The sequence below is a fragment of the Desmodus rotundus genome, chromosome 2 (genome assembly GCF_022682495.2).
Source record: "Desmodus rotundus isolate HL8 chromosome 2, HLdesRot8A.1, whole genome shotgun sequence".
Lineage (NCBI taxonomy): Eukaryota > Metazoa > Chordata > Mammalia > Chiroptera > Phyllostomidae > Desmodus > Desmodus rotundus.
This window is the reverse complement of record NC_071388.1, coordinates 209,009,535-209,027,323: the sequence shown is the minus strand read 5'-3', so window position 1 is coordinate 209,027,323 and position 17,789 is coordinate 209,009,535. Positions and strand designations below refer to the sequence as shown.

Sequence of the window (17,789 nt, the reverse complement as noted above, 5' to 3'; positions counted from 1 at the left end):
TAATGCCATTATGATGTGCCTTGGTGTGTGCTTCCTTGGGTCCAGCTTCTTTGGGACTCTCTGAGCTTCCTGGACTTCCTGGAAGTCTATTTGCTTTGCCAGATTGGGGAAGTTCTCCTTCATTATTTGTTCAAATAAGTTTTCGATTTTTTGTTCTTCCTTTTCTCCTTCTGGTACCCCTATAATTCACATGTTGGCACATTTAAAGATGTCCTGGAGGTTCCTAAGCCTCTCCTCATTTTTTTTGAATTCTTGTTTCTTCATTCTGTTCCAGTTGGATGTTTCTTTCTGCCTTTTGTTCCAAATCATTGATTTGAGTCCTGGGTTCCTTCCTGTCACTGTTGGTTCCCTGAATATTTTACTGTATTTCACTTTGGGTAGTCTTCATTTGTCCTTTCATCTTGCGACCAAGCTCAGTCAGTTCTGTGAGCATTTTGATCACCAGGGCTTTGAGCTCTCCGTCAGATAGGTTGGCTATCTGCTCATCGCTTAGCTCTCTTTCTGGAGTTTTGCTCTGTTCTTTTGCTTGGGCCATATTTCTTTGTTTTGGTGCACCAGTCTGGTTGGTCTGATTGACTGTTTCTTTAATTCCTTGGTTGTCAGAGTTCCATGCAGGTTGATTTTGTGGCACTTCTGATGTTTATTGATTTTGGATTGGTTGTTATCCTCCTTTTGGTTGTGCAAGGAAGTAAAGGGTTTCTACCTATGGCCCCATCTTGGCCAGAACCTCAAAGAATCTGCTATTGGTTTTTGAAACTTGCTCCATAGTACAATATGGTCAATGTAAAAAAAAAAAAAAAAAAAAAAAAAAAAAAAAAAAAAAAAAGTTCCAACCATGGTTCTCTGCTGCCATCTCATGTTCATTTTGGGAATAACACGTCAGTGCCTGTCAACAAGAAAAGTGGTTGATTCTAGTGGAATGTCAATGACTGTTGATGACAATGGTGTTTAGAAGTGTATTTTAAAATGTCTGCACGTAAGGACTGCCCAGTTACCTTGTGACTGGTTTCCAGATTAGTGAAAATGAAGCAATAAATGTGTTCTATGTGCCATTTGTTGGAACTTGGTTTATAGTGTAGTAGACTCAGGTTTTTAGAAGTTTCAAGTGTGCTTGAAAATCATTTGCAATTTGCTGTGTTTGTTGCAGCTTGCTTAAACAATGAAGAAAGTAAAATCTATCCGAAATAAATTTTAACCCAAGAGGTTAAAAAACACCCTGCCATCATATTATACATAAAAATTGTAGGAACTATTAGGTCAAGCCACTAATATGTGTCCCAAGTGTGTATCCCCGCTGCCATCTGGTGGGAATTGTTGGAATAACATCTTAGTGCAGGTCAGCAGGAAAAGTGGTTGATTATAGTGGAATATCAGTGACTGTTGATTTTTTTTTTTTTAAAGACTGTTTTGAGGTACAAATCTCAGGTCCCAATGTTACTCACCAGTTCCTTGGGACCACTCTGTACGAGCACATCATCTGGACCAGACACCAGATTTGGGGGTGTCCCATGGGTTCTTTGATTATATCTTTAAATTATTCTTTGTATATATAAAAGACATTTATTTTTGCATGTTATTTATCACACGATTTAATAAGTTGTATTATTTATAATAACTTTAAGTTGATATTGATGAGTCATCAAGGTAAATAAGATACCATGCAAAAATAAAATTATGTTACTTTAGTTGTATAAAATATGAAAAAATAGTTAAAGCTTGGAATAAAACATGAAGACATGAATAGGTAAAATGTGTTAGTTATACATTCATTAGTAGTTAAATAAAATAGTAACAGCATTCTTCGCATCGTGAATGAGTTGAAGACCTGGAGCAATGGTGTTCTAGAAATCAGAAGTATTTTGTAAGTAAAATTGTGCCGCCTGTAGGTTATCTGAGGAACTGACAATGTGGCAAATGTCCACATTTTCAAAGAGGAGAACGTTTGATGGTGAATTCTGGAAAATAAAAGAGTAAGATTGTAGATTCTAAGTTATTTTAAGAAACAATTACTGAAGAGTGATTTATGGGCAATGAAAAGAGACAGTGAGCCCCAGTGCTGTGGTTTATCATGTGTGGTTCAGTCTCTTAAGGTGTCATATCTTCCTTGGCTTCTGATCTTTCGTGGGTGTCTTCTTAGCCAAGGACATTCATCCCCAGTCTTTGCAAGATGGCTGGCATTGTTATTTATTTTTTGTTGTTGCTCTTTAGCTCTCAGCCTCCAGGCTGCCTGTCCAGAGAGAGGCGTGATTTCAGATCCAGGGTGCAAAGTCACATGCTGTTTGTATTCTAATGGACTCTTCATCCTGCTCCATACAGAGGAGGGTTTCTCATGGCTACGGATAATTCTTTCTCTTGGGAGATTTTTCTCTGTATTCTTCCCTTACCTCTGTTCAGTGCATGCCAGTAACTCCCACCTTAACCCCACCCTAAGGACAGTCTGAAAGGTGTCCACACAATGTGCCAAATGTCCCCTTGGGGGGAAAGTCAACCTCAGGTGAAAACCACTGATCTTAAAGATGGATCATCTTTGGAACCTGAGTGATCTGGCCTTGGTAAGAAGTGTTTTTACTAGCAACCATGCAAATTATTTTCTAACTCCAATTGTGATTTATTTTGGGGTGGTTATTTAGAAGTCTATTTCATGATTTGTAAATATAAGTACTTTGTAGTTATCCATTGTTAATGATTTCTTGATTAATGGCAGTGATAGCAAGAAATATATATATATAGCTAAATAAATGTCAGTCCTTTGAAGTTCTTTGGAACTTGCTTTATATCACTCTATGGTCAGTTTTTAAAAAAGTTCCCAGGGTGCTTGGAAAGCATCTGGGGCGTATTTGCATTTTTGGGGTGTAGTGAAGTACTTATCCACATTGAATGCAATTTGCTTCTCATGTTATTTTTTAAATATTTTTACTATTTTTTGTGGGCTGTATTGGTTCTGAAAAAGAAGCTGAATGATAGAGGTTTATTAAATCTCCTATTATGATTATTAATTTGTGTCTTTTTCCATGTAGCTCTGTTCTATATAATTTTGAGTTTATGTTATTAGGTGCATAAAAATTTGGAACTATCTGGTAAATTGAACTTACTGATATGAAGTACTCCTCTTTATTTGTAGTAGTTTTTTTTTTTTGCTTTCAAGTCTACTATAGGTTATATAATTTTCATTTGGTTAATGTTCATGTAGTATATTTTTCCCATTCTTTCACTTTAGATCTCTTGGTATGTTTTAGATAGCTCTCATTGTTTTATATTAGTTGTGAGTGGCTATCCAAATCAATTAAAGCATTGTTCTTGGTGGAGGATGTCATGTAGGGGGCCCAATATTTTTCCCATCCAGTTGTTCCAACACCTTGTATTATATCACAAATGTTTTCCCACATATGTAAGGAGATATTTTTATCATAGAAAATAACCACGGCACCTCACATCATTGCTGTCTCATTTATGCTCTTCTGCGTGTGGGGTTTCTGACTCTCTCCTGTGAGTGAGGTTCTCCTGCCTATGTATGTCTTACATTAGGCCATTTTAATTGGCTAATCTGTGTCATACCTGTTGGATTATTAGACCAGCCCAAAGATTCCTGAGGTCACAGGAAAGGTTGTTTCCCCACCACGTAAGCAAGCCCTCAAGTGTTTAATATGAGGTGAATTAGGGGGGTACATGTACGTCACTATTTATTTAAGGAAGTTTTAAGAATTTAAGTAAAATAACTTATTCTCAAAACTGAATGATTATGTCCGTGAAATAGGGAACAATGTACAAATGTACCTTGTGGATATACAACTTCTATTTAATGTCTCAAAGGTGACAATGAAGAGGGCTAACATTTTGCACTTGGCACGTTGATTTTAAACTGGCTGTTAAGGAAGGGAAGGCTGAGCTTTGCGCATTGGCAGTATCATAGCCAATGAGGTTTATCCGAGGCACAATTATTGCTAAAAGAAAGGGAAGACTGAGAAATTACGTAGGATTGTCATCTCATTTCTTCCTAAGAGGTTTAGTGGCCACAGTTTGGTTTAGGAAGAGAGCTTCAGCTCCATCACCTCAGCTTCAGACAGTGACACTCCTAGCAAGAGCCTGTTGACCCTCTTACCGTCTCCTCGTGTCTTAAAGTTTTGGGAATTGCCCAACACTAATCAACCTGCCAGGTATGCTGGCTTTTTTCCTAAATTACCTGCATGTCCCCCATTTCACCGTTGAAATCTAAGACTCTGTTCTTCCATATTCCAAAATACCCTATATACCCAATATCACCTCGATTTATTTGGTATTCATTTGAATGTGAATTCCCCTTGTCCATGTATTAGACATTGAATACCTCCTGTTAATTAGATTATGTTAATTTGATTGTTATCCCAGCTCTTAGAACTTAGAAGGTATGATAAAAAATAATTTTTTAATTCCCACAGGTTTGGTTATCCAGCCATGTGACATTCATGGCCGGGACAGTAACTTCTGGAAAGTGCAGCCTCTGAGAGACCACGGACGTCTCCTGGAAAAAGTAAGCATTATTATTATTTTTTGCTCTATCAGCCTTTTTGGTCTATTTCTGCAGGGTCTGGTGTAATTTAGTATTGCCAAGAGTTATTTTCCTCTCTTGTACACTTACGTTGGCATGAAAAACTGTTCCTGAGGCCAGCTGCTCAGACTTAAAGAGTCAGGAATGTTCTTTATGGGCTCCTGGCTCTGTTTACATTGTGAGGACTCGGTTCTGCTCCTGCATCTGGCAGCTGGGCTCCATTGTCCAGCTCCAGCTTTGGAGTCTGACTGTGGGGTCCTGGTTACACATCTGGGTTCTGTCTCCTGGGTCAGTGGCCTGGGGTTGGATCTGTGTCTGTGTGTCTGGGATCTGGAGGCTCTGTGGGTGTGGCTTCGTGTCCTGGGTTTGTGTTTGGGGTCCGCGTGCAGCTCTGGCTCTAGGGTCTGCTGTATGGAACCTGGTGTCAGGGTTCTCTGTCAGTCTCTGGTGTTGAGTGTCTGGCATTCAGGGTTGATGGTCTTGCCTGGGTCGTGGGGACAGTTTGGGATTGGGGCCGAGGTCTGGGGTTCAACTTTTGGTTCTGGGTCTGCTCCGGGGTACAGGTTCTGGACTGCGGGCCTCTGTTCTTGTTACAGAACAGACAGGGCGGGAGGATAACAATGTACTATTACTGAAAGGACTCCCCCTTTGTCTCTGGGGTTTCCCCCCCACACTTATGAGGTGCCAGAGGAAAGACATCTCTCAATGCCAGAGACTGGTGAAAAGGACAGAAATTATTTATTTAAAAGTGATACAGTCCTTCCTTCTCCCTCTGCCCAGTCTGGGGTACCGTATCTCAGGAAAAGAAGTAGAAGTCTGTGATTCAGGCTGCAGGCACCATCAGCTGAGTTGCTCCCACGGGGTCCCCACTCTGCCAAAGCAGCATGGTTCTCCCCCTTCTCTGCCAAAGCCCTGTGGTCCTCTCCTGCTATGGCTGCCACACCTGGCTTTAAATCCCAGGCCAGTCTTCCCCTGCAGCCCCATTTCCGACTCCTCCCACAATCAGTTACACCTGCCAGCACTCCCTATCCTTCCATCTTGACTGGGCTGCCACAGTAAGTCCGGGCAGGTGTGGCCCCATGGCATGGAGCAAATCCTCTCCAAGCTCTCACGCAGGCGCTGTAACCAGGGGGAGTTGCTTCCGAGTTACATCTTGGGTGGAATTCACTCCCATCCCCCTGGCTCACAGCATGTCCACAGCTATTTAACGTATCCATGAAACCAGTTAAAGGTTATAGATATGTTAAATGACAGTGCCACGGGTTAGCTGCAAAGCTGTTGCTACCCAAAACAGCTCTGAATGGCCCTGTTCCATGAGTCCCTTCCCCAGGCTCAGGCTTGTGGGGGTGAGGACATCCTATATATATTTTCCTAATATTTCCTGAACACCTTGAGTTCTGGACCCCATTACAAATCCCTTCTTGGGGCCCTCCTCTTGGCTGCACCCTGTTTCAAGACGGGGCCACAGATGTGGGTGGGGTTGGGTGGGAGGCAAATTTTGGCTGGCGGGCGTGGAGGGCTGGCCATTCTGGTGGAGAGATGAGCAACCACAAACTGGAGGTTAGGTGCTGCCGGCTGCTGCTGGTCTCTGGTCGCCGTGGTCCCGAGGTGTTGCTCACAGCCTAATGTGATACAAGCAACGCAAACCAGGGACAGGAGCTGAGCTGTGTGGGGGCTATGAGGTGGGGGGAGGGGGGGCAGATATAGCCCCGCTGTGGGGAGCGGAAAAGGGGGGCCAACTGTTTCTGGGGTACATGTCTCAGGTCCCAATTTAGCTGACCACTTACTGTGAGGCCACTTTTCTATACTTATCTAGATCATATTTCAGTTATAGATAACTTTGGTCTATGGATATACAATGATACCCATTTTTTAACCCCAAAAGAAGATAATATTTTTCATCTGTAAAAGTTGCTGTTATTGGGTGGCAATTTCCAATTTTGTTCATACAGATCCTGTCCGTTGTTGTTAAGTTTATTCCCAGTGGTTTTTTTTTTTACCTGTTTTGTTGCTATTGAGTCCTTTAAAAAAGTGTATCTTTAATTTACTATTTCTGCATATTTATTCCTGCATGTTATTTTCGCATCACTGCACTAAATTCTATTGGTGATACTTTTCCATGGATTCTCATGAGTTACGAAGGTAAACATGCTCTCATGCAATAATGATCCTCACATGGTTGTAGCTGTAGGTGACCTAGAAATAGTTAAAGCTTGAAAGAACACAAGAAGTGAGGTAATGTGAGGAGACAGAAAAATTTTCTTTGTTAGTCATACATACTCAATAAAATAGTAACATCCTTCTTAGCATTTTAAATGAGTTTGGGGCCTGGAAGCATGGTGTTCTAGAAATCAGAAGTATTTTGTTACAGGGAATGTGCCCCGGGGAGGTAATCTGAGGAACACAGAGTGTGGCAAATGTCCACATTTTCAAAGAGGAAAACTTGAGATGGTGAAATGTGGAATCTAACAGAGTAAGAATCTTTGTTCTAAGTGACATTATGAAGAAGTTATTACAGTGACATATGAGCAGTGGAGAGAAGCAGGGATCCTCAGACGAGTACTGTGTTTAATCACAGTGTGATTCGGGCTCCTAAGTGGACAGATCTTCCTTTGCCTCCTGATCTATTGTCTGGGACACTTCTCCCTGACATTTGTCAGATGGCTGGCCTTTTTTATTCTTTAGGTTTTAGCTTCCATGCTTCCTGTTCCAAGAAAGGCAGCATTTCAGATGTAGGATGCAGAGGGACATGCTGATTGCATTTTAATGGACTCTTCAGGATACAGAACAGGGTTTGTCATTCTCAGAACTATGGACATTTTTGGCCACATAATTCATTCTCCTGGGGGATTGTCCTCTGCATTGTAGGTGCTTAGCATCCAGTACCTCTATTCACTGCCAACACCCTGGCTTCCCTTCCCCTCAGGACAATCTAGGATGACTCAGCATATTGCCTCAAGCCCCCTTGGGGGCAAAAGTCACCTTTGGTTGGGAAACAGTTTGAAGCTTTTCTCATTTTTGAACCCAGAAAGATCTGGCTCTGGTGTACAGTATTTTTGTTATTTTTCTATGCAAATTATTTTCCACTCTGACTGTGATTTATTTTGGAAAGGTATTTAGAAGTGTGTTTTAAAACATCTAAATATAGGGACTTTCTAGTTACCTGGTGACTGGTTTCCAGATCAATGGCAAAGAGAGCAATAAATAGTTTGTGAGACATTTGTTGAAACTTCGTTTATAGCTAACTATAGTCATGTTTTAAAAATGTTCCAAGTGTGCCTGAAAAGCATTTTTAATTGACTTTGTTGCTGCTTATGTTGCACCTACTGACGCAAGAAACAGACGTTCGGAGACTTTCAGGACGTTTACAGAGATGTTACTTTAATGGCCAACTCTTTTAACCTTCGCAGGGGCGGACTCTCGATGTGTCCTGGAGACACGGTGCTCAGAAGAGCTGCAGATGAGAGCTGCCCCGAACGCTCACAGGCTAGCCCTTTTATACACGCAGAAGCAAGCAAGCAAGTTACAAAAGCGGGAGTTGCTGTTATCTCTGCATAGCTCTTGGCTCTGGAGGAACATTAACCAGATGTTAAAATTTTCATTTGAAACCCTGTGTCCTGTGGATAAGAACAACCTGTCCCACTTAATTTGTACCCTCAGTTTAAAGGGTCCAAACCTGAGATGAGTCTGGCGCCTAAAGTTTTATGGCCCTCTAACTAATTGGCTGTAACTCAGAATAAGCCCTCTGCAAATCACGTATTGTTTACCCTTACTTTGGCCGACAATGTTGTTTCTCTCCCCTATCTATTCTGGTGACCTTCAAGAGGTTTTCTGCTTAGCAATGCCTATAATTGCCTAGCTCTCTTGCCTAGCCCTCAACACTTACTTTAACAGTCAGAAATTTTTTTTTTCAGAATTCTACCCCAAGAATTAAAAAGAACTGCTATCATTTTATGTATATACACTTGCGGATATGTCAACGTGCACGTTTCTGTCTACTTTCTCTGGATTTAATTGACTATTTTAGGTTCTAAGTATGGGCACAAAACTTGTATATTTTCAGCTTTTATTTTTGATACTGTGCATTTAAGGGTGAAGATGTTTTCCATAAGTTTTGGTATGCAGTATCTTTATCACCATTCAGTTTATCTTGTAATTGAAATTGTGCTTTATTTTTGAGGTTGTTTAGGAGTGTATTCCATAACTACCCAATTTAAGGGCTTTCCAGTCACCCATTTTTAGTGAATTCTAGCTTAAGTGCAATGAGAGCACTTAGAGAAACATATTGTATATAATTTCAATGCTGCAATGCTGGTCAAATATGGCTTTGTATTGGCTTGGCAAAACGATAAAAACTTTTGGGAAGATGGAATTATGAAGATGCCTGAAATATTGCAGAATAGTGGGACAAAATGGTGAATACATTGCTCAATGAAATTACTAGTGAAAACGAAAAAAGTCTCTTTCATTGTGTCTTTACCTAAAAATCGAGCGAACCTTTTGGCCAAGAAAATAGTAGTGTTCCAAGTGTGCATCTCTGCTGCCATCTCGTGGAAATTTCGGGAATAACATGTTAGTGGCAGGTGAGCAGGAAAAGAGGTTGTGTGTAGTAGAACATCAATGAATGTTGATTGCAATGTTATTTAGACGTGCATTTAGTAACTTTTAAATATCAGGGCTTACTAGTTACCTTTTGTTCCTGATTTCTATATTAACAGCAACGACACAAAGAAACATACTGTCTATAATTTCAGTCGTTTGAAATTTGTTAAAACTCGCCTTAGCACAGGATGGTCCCTTTGAAAATTGTCCCAAGTGTGTCTCTCTGCTGCCACCTCGTGTGTCAGTTGGGAATAACAGCTTCGTGCAGTCTGGCAGGAAAAGTCATTGGCTATAGTGAATAATCTACTAAGGGTTCGTGGAATGTTATTTGAGAAGTGTCTTTCATTACATTTAAATGAATGGACTTTCTAGTTACCTTTTGTTTCTGAGTTTTACATTAGCAGCCATGAGGGTGAAACATATTTTCTATAATTTCAGTCCTTTGAAGTTTGTTGAGAACACATGGGTGGTACAATGTGGTCATTTCCAAGATGTTCTAAGTGTGCATACCGCTGCCATCTCGTGGGCATTCCGGGGAATGACACCTTAGTGCAGGTGCTCAGGAAAAGTGGTTGATTCCAATAGAATATCAACGACTGTGGATTGCAATGTTATTTAGAAGTGTATTTCTTAACTTTTAAATGTAAGGACCTATTACTTAACGTTCCTGGTTTCTACATTAACAGCCACGAGAGCAAGAATTATACTCTATATAACTTTAGTTCTTTGTAATCTGTGTAATCTTGGGTTATGGCTCATTGTGGTCACTTGGGAAAATGTCCTAAGTGTGGCTCTCTGCTGCCATCTCATGTGCACCTTGGGAATAACACCTTAGTGCAGGCCAGCAGGAAAGGTTGTCAGCGGTGGTGAACTATCTACGAATGTTGAGTGGAATAGGACTTGGTCGTGGACGTTATTACTTTCATATAAATGGACTTTGTAGTTCATTTTTCCTTCTCTCCCCCACATACAACAGTGGTGTCTTTACGTGAGGTAACTAGGTGCCTCTTGTGGGCCACACCTGTGTCCATGTTTCAGCCGTGTCCACGTCTTTTTGGTCCAATGTCCCACGTGTGTCGACATCCTGGCAGCATCGATGTCCCTCCCGTCTCCACGTCCCCGCTGCACTATGTCCCAGCCTCACTGATAGCGTGATTGTGTCTAGTTCCCCTCAGCCTCGATGTCCTGGCCGTGCTGCCGTCCTGTCTGTGTTTGTGTCCCTTCCACGTCAGTGTCCCGTCCGTGTCAATGTAGAGGTCATGCGTCTGTGTTGCCTGCGCTTCAATGTCCCGTCTGCCTTGATGTCCCGGCTGCGCCGCTGTCCCACCTGCATAGATTTCTGGGCTGTGCCACTTTCCTATCTTTGTCGATGTCCCAGTTCCCTCGGTATCCCAGCTGCACTTCTGTACCGTCTGCGTCGATGCCTCCACCAAGTTGATACATGAGCTGCGCCATTGTGCTTTCTGTGTAGGTGTCTTGGCTGTGTTGATGTCCTGTCTGTGTCAGTGTCCTGGCTGTGCCTTTGTCCTCCTGAATCGATGTCCTGGCTCATTGACACCCCAACTGCATCGATGTTTTGTTTTTTAAATATATTTATTGATTATGCTATTAGTTGTCCCATTTGCCTCCCCCCACTCCACTCCATCCTGCCCACCCCCTCCCTCCCACATTCCCCCCCTATAGTTCATGTCCATGGGTCATACTTATAAGTTCTTTGGCTTCTACATTTCCTACACTATTTTTACCCTCCCCCTGTCTATTTTCCACCTATCACCTGTGCTACTTATTCTCTGTACCTTTCCCCCCTCTCCCCCTCCCAGTCCCCTATTGACAACCCTCCATGTGATCTCCATTTCTGTGGTTCTGTTTCTGTTCTAGTTGTTTGCCTAGTTTGCTCTTGTTTTTGTTTTAGGTGTGGTCGTTAATAACTGTGAGCTTGCTGTCATTTTTACTGTTCATATTTTTTATCTTCTCCTTCTTAGGTAACTCCCTTTAACATTTCATAGAATAAGGGCTTGGTGATGATGAACTTCTTTAACTTGACCTTATCTGAGAAGCACTTTATCTTCCCTTCCATTCTAAATGATAGCTTTGCTGGATACAGTAATCTTGGATGTAGGTCCTTGTGTTTAATCTTGGGTAATGTAATTATGATGTGCCTTGGTGTGTTCCTCCTTGGGTCCAGCTTCTTTGGGACTCTCTGAGCTTCCTGGACTTCCCGGATGTCTATTTCCTTTGCCAGATTAGGGAAGTTCTCCTTCATTATTTGTTCAAATAAGTTTTCAATTTTTTGTTCTTCTTCTTCTCCTTCTGGCACCCCTATAATTCGGATGTTGGAACGTTTCAAGATGTCCTGGAGGTTCCTAAGCCTCTCCTCATTTTTCCGAATTCTTGTTTCTTCATTCTTTTCTGGTTGGATGTTTCTTTCTTCCTTCTGGTCCACACCGTTGATTTGAGTCCCAGTTTCCTTCGCATCACTATTGGTTCCCTGTACATTTTCCTTTGTTTCTCTTAGCATAGGCTTCATTTTTTCATCTGGTTTTTGAACAGATTCAACCAATTCTGTGAGCATCTTGATAACCAGTGTTTTGAACTGTGCATCTGATAGGTTGGCTATCTCTTCCTCGCTTAGTTGTATTTTTTCTGGAGCTTTGAAGTGTTCTGTCACTTGGGCCTTTTTTTTTTTTTTTTTTTGTCTTGGCGCATCTGTTACTTTAAGGGGTGGAGCCTTAGGTGTTCCCTGGGGCAGGGTAATGCTGGTCGCTGCGCTGTGATGCTGTACGTGGGGGAGGGGCCCAAGAGGGAACAATGGCGTTCGCTTCACTCTCCTCCGGATTTCAATCTTTCACTCCTATACCCACTATCAAACTGGGCCCCTCTGGTGCTGGTTCCCGAGTGGGTGGGCTTGTGCACACTGTAGGCCCATGTGGGTCTCTCCAACAACCTCTCCCGTGAGGCTGGGAGTCTCTCCTGCTGCTGCCCCAACCTCCACGGGCATTTTCAATCAGAGGTTTGAGGCTTTATTTCCCTGGAGCCCTGGGTTGCTCGGTCTGCTTCGCTCCCCGCCGTTTGTCTGGTTTATCTGTGTGCGAATGTGGGGCCGCAGGGTGCTACCCGCCGCTCTGCCTGCCCTGTTCTTTGTCACTCTGAGTCCGGCCCTCTTGGTTTATCTGGGCCACAGGGTCTGCTAGTGCTGGGACTGCCTGCGCCGTTCGTCCCACACTCCGCCCGTCTCGGTCCTACCACAGCCACGCGAGTCCTCTCCACCCCGGTGCCTGCCTCCACCCCTCCTACCGGTCTGGATGTATGTTTATTTTTTATTTCCTTGATGTCGGACCCCCTTGCTGTTCGATTCTCTGTCAGTTCTGGTTGTGCGAGGAGGCTCAGTGTGTCTACCTACGCCGCCATCTTGGTTATTGCATCGATGTTTTAAATGTGCCCATATCCCGGCTGACTGATGTATCCGCGGTGGTGAGGTCTTGTCTGTGTGGCCATGGCTCGCACCTGTGTGGCCATGGCTCGCCTCCCAGTTATGGCTTCACGGTCACCTGCCTTGCGTTTGAGGGCCCCACTACACTCAGCTGGCTGCAGGAAGAGGAGGACGGTCCGCCCTGCACTGGATGGAGACGCTCAGTCCTTTCACCCCATGTGGGTGGTGCAAGGCCCTCCTGGCAGCTGACCACTCTCTCAGGCTGTGTCTGATGCTGTTGCCACAAGATTGAACAATTTAAGCAAAGTAACCTATTCTCAACTGAATGATTACATTAATGAAATTTGGAAGAGTTTATTACTTTAGCTTGTATCCTATAGTTTGTGGGATTGCCTAACAAAAAGTAACATTTCACAAATGCTGCACTTTTCCTAAATTTCCTATCACCCATTTTACCTCTAAAAGACCCTGTTTCCCCATCCTCCCACATGTCCTTTATACCTGATATCATCTCATTCCATGATCTTCGTTTGTGCTCATGCACAAATGAAATGTTGAATATCCTGTATTGATCAGATTATGTTATTTTGATTATTATCCCACACATGTTAGAGCCAATGAGGTTTGTGGAAAATAATACCTTTTTAATCTCCCACAGTATGAAAAACTGGTGGTGTGGAATGAACGGTGAGACAAGGCTAACTCCTGAACCTGTTGCAACTGAGAGATCATGGATGTCTGCCCTCCAAGGTCAGCATCCTTTTTGTTCGCTCTGTCTGTTGGCCTATCAGTGCTTGGTTTGGTAAAAGTCTGAAGTTTGCATTTGGAGAGACGTGGGTTTCATCTTACTGAATGGCAGCATTGTTTACAATGGGAGCATCCGGTTCAGCTTCTGCCTGTGGCCTCTGGCAACCGGGGCCCGGTGTCTGGCCCTAACTCCAAATTCTGGCCATGACATCCTGGTTATCGATGTGCATCCTGTGTCCAGGGCCTGTGCCTCAGAGTCAAAATGCATTCAGTTGTGTGTCTGCGGTCTCGCACCTCTTAGGTTGTGGCTCTGTGTCCTGGGCTCGCATGTGAGGTCCACGTGCAGATGAAGCTTTTGGTTTTGGTGTGTGGAGTCTGGCATGAAGGGTCCCATGTCAGTTCTTGGCATCTGGTGTTTGGCCTTCAGACTTCACGGTCTCGCTCGGTTGAGGGCACATGGCTTAGGGTTTGTGGCTTTGGGCCTGGAGTCCCGGTTTTGTTTTGGGTCCGCTCCAGGGTCCAGGTTTCAGAGTCAAAGGTCTGGGTCCAGGATCCTGAGTTTGGCTCTGGTGACTGGTGTCTGTCAACAGACGATCATTGTGTCCAATTCAATGCCAGTATGAGTCCCCAAGTGTATGGAGTAGAGGCAGGTTAATAAAAAAGGTAGGGAAATTCCTTGGTAGTGGAATGGGAAAAGTGAGTTTGATAGCAGAGTAACAACAATGATTTACAGCCCGGTAATAACTCTGAGGATCTTATCTTCCCTAACCAAGGATATTTGAGAGCAAATGGTTCACACATTGCAGACCATGCAGGGGAAGACCCACCGCAGTCCCAGCCCTTCTCTGGTGACTTTTCTGAAGGACAAATTCACCAGAGAAGGACCCTGATCAGTCCGTGTGCTCGTTTTGTGGCATGAGCACATGAAAGGACAGCCCTGAAAATCAAAGTATTCTGTGCAGATTACTCTTCTAAGACCCCCTCTAAAGTCCTCAACATTAGAAACAGGTAAAACCCTAAGAAAAGGACCCAGAGTGCCCTGTTTGTTGAGCACATGTGTGCCTTCCCTTCTCTTCTTTGCTGCATATATTCGCTCTGTTTTTCCTTCTCTCCAAAGGTCCCCAGGAGACTCACAGCCAGGGGAGCAGTGGGCAGCGGCAGCTCGTCCCGGGCTCACCCCCTGATCCTGTCTCCAAGGACCTTCTTTGTGTCTAACTTTTCCGTTTCCCAAGAAGCAGTTCCGCCTATGCTCACTCTTATTGCTATGATTGTGCCTCTTCTCTCTGAAGCCCTTTCTCTGTTTCACTGTCCTTAGATTTAATGTACAAACTCTCCAAATTCCCTGGCTTTGTGTTGTGCAATTGTGCTGCAGGAAGTCAAGAATCTACACACATGAGACCTTTCCAGGGCACACCCCCTTCGGTCCAGTCCCTTTTTAGTGACAGAACAACCAAATTTTGTTTATTCATTTACCTGTGGATGGACATTTAATACTCTCTACCTTTCAGTTCTTGTTAACAGTGCTGTTATGAATAGTCATGTATAAGTTTGTTATAACATGTTTTCAATTTCTGAGCTATGTATTTTGGAGTAGAGTTACTGAATACAGTAGGATAATTTTTTTGAGGAAATGTCAAACCATTTTATACAAGGTCTTCAATATTTTACATTTATGAAAGAAATGGTCAATCATTCTAATTTTTGTTTGTGGTCATAAAATTTCCCAGTTTTGCTTTCCCATTATCGCCTTTGTAGTGTCTGGGAAGGGGGATGGTGCCGTGAAGTAGCCACTGAGCATCTCTGGTATATGTATATATTTTACCACTTCTATGAATGTCTTCTCATTAGAAGGGACTACTCACGTTTTTTAAAAATATAGATGTCTGCCTGGGTGGTGTGGCTAAGTGGATTGAGCATCGTCCTGTGAACCAAAGGGGTCTGCGGTTCAATTCTCAGTCAGGGCACATGCCTGGGTTGCAGGCCAGGTCCCCACTAGGGGGCGCGTGAGAGGCAACCACACATTGGTGTTCCTCTCCCTCTCTTTCTCCCTCCCCCTCTCTAAAAGTAAACAAATAAAATATTTAAAATAATATAGGGGTCTGTTCAATGATGAGTCATGAAGTTCTCTGATATGGAAGAAAGAGTCTTATTGAAAGTATAACGTGCAACCTTTTCCTTCAGTTCCGTGGGTGGTCTTCTTGCTCTGAGAAAAGCTTCTCCTGCTGCCCAGAATTTTTTAATCAGGGGCACATCACATTTACTCACTTACTTTAACTGATTTTGGTTTCAAAAAGCAGGCCTGGGTGTGCTGGCAGCAGCCTCGTGCATCTCATGTCTAATGTGCGTCATCATTGCATCATTTGCTTGATTTAAAATAAGGGTTTTTTTTACAGAAACCTGCTTTATGTTTTTAGACATTAGATGTTTAAGTTTCAAGGGTTTACAGGTTTAAATAGGAGGAAAGACTGTTCTCTGGAGTGTGATGTCCAGAGTCAGGCATCCGGAGTCAGGGACAGGCTTCGGACACTGGGTCTGGTGTCTGGTGCGTGGCATGGTTCGGGGTTAGGACTAGGGGTTGGGGTTGTGGTTAGGGTTGGTAACATGACTTGTCGTTAACCTCATTCGAAACCGTCGTGTTAGACCGTATCGTGACAGGTGTCCTATCAACATGTGATAAAAATCTCACCACAAGTGGTGAATGTATGGTTGGCCATTTTCACAGTGAAGACGCGTGAACATAAGCAACATTTTCGGTCCCTTTGGCTTTGTCATTTCAAGAAAGGTACAAGCACAAATGGAAGGCAAGAAAAGATCTGTGGTGCGTGTGGAGAAGATGCTGTGACTGACGGAACGTGTCAGAAGTGGATTGTGAAGTGTCACGGTGGAGATTTGTCCCAGGGGTAGGCAGACCGGGTGCAGGGGACAGCCCTCAGCAGCAGGCGTTCACTGAGGACAGATCACTTCACAGCAGGCGGGAGACAGGCAACATGTTCAAAGTATCCTAATCAGGTTTTGAAAAGCATTTGCACCAGCTTGGTTACATTAGTCACATTGATGTTTGGGCTCCACAGGAGTTAAGCCGGTTGGTGGGGGACGCTTCTAGACCGGATTTCCACAAGTGGTTCTCCACTGAAACATGAGGAAAACGTTCCATTTCCATGAAGACTGTGTGTGTGTGGGGGGGGAGGATGAATCTTTGCTGTTTGAGAATCATGTGGGATGGGATAGACGGTGGGCAAAGGAAGGAACCACCACTCACCCCTCCAAAGGCCGGTCTTTGTCCAAAGGAGATGATGATGGCCTTGTGGTGGATTCGGGAGGGAGTCCTGCAGTAGGAGCTCGTTTCAGAAAGCCAGCAGGTTCCTGGCAACACGTATTGCTTCCCATCATACTAACTGCAAGCTCCGCCCGAAGGAAAGAGTCTGGAATCTGTCAGCAGAAGATGCGGAAGGTTAGGATTAGGTGAGAGAGCACATTTCTCTTTGGTGACCAGGGAAAACGCTTCCAGCCTGGCTGTGCAGTCCCGATTCCTCCATAGTACTCAGAGACCCGGCTCCTTCCCACGGCCATTTAGTTCATGTCTCTGAATTTTTCTTTATGGAGAGAAATTTCCATTCCCTGGAAGAGTGCATCAGACACCTGGAAGAGTTCTCTGCTCTGAAAGAGAACCATGTTTTGGGACGGTGGAATGGTGAAATCACATGAAGGTGGCAGGGGCAGTGGAAGAAAATGGTGAGGACATTGTGTCGTTATGCTGTGGGGGGACAATGAAAAGAGTGCCCGTCATTGCATCTCTGGGTAAGAAGCCAAGGAACCTTTCCGCCTGGCCATTGGGAGGATTTCCCTCCATCTGTCGGTCTCTGCTGACATCTAGTGGCCGTTTTGAGGAATGACACCTTAGTGCAGGTCCTCGGGAAAAGTGGGTATTGTGTGTCATCTAGGAATACGGAATGCAATGTTATTTTGATGTGCATTTCATCACTTTTAAAAATAAGGACTTTCTAGTAACCTTTTGTTACTGATTTCTAGATTGACTGCAGTTAGTGCCAGCAATATGCTTTATATAATTTCAATTTTTTGAAGTTTGTTGAAACTTGCTTTACAGTACAATATGATCACTGAAAAATGTTCCAAGTGCGCCTCTCTTCTGCCATCTGGTGTTCACTTTTGGGAAAACACCTTGATGCAGACCAGAAGGAAACGTTGCCTATAGTGAGTGGATCCTCCCTAAGAACCGGAGGCTCTTGCCGCCCTTACCTTGCCCTGGCCGCCCTGGCCAGCAGCTTTGCCCTTCATGCCGCCTCAGCAACGCCCGTTCTCTTCCATGAGAACGGATCACTAGTAAACCCTGCTTGCTCACTAATAGACTGGCTGATCTGTAATTCTTTACTGCATTGGCAAGAAGAACCAAGTTTCTTCCATAAACCAAAAGGTTGTAGTTCAAGCTCTAGTCAGGGCACGTGCCTAGTTTGCGGGTTTGGTCCC

The 17,789-nt window shown here is 43.7% G+C and overlaps 1 pseudogene; it reads left to right on the top strand.

Moving 5' to 3' along the window:
* The first annotated feature begins 3,884 nt into the window (after nt 1-3,884).
* On the top strand, nt 3,885-3,952 carry LOC128780346 (U4 spliceosomal RNA; annotated as a pseudogene).
* Nucleotides 3,953-17,789: the final 13,837 nt, after the last annotated feature.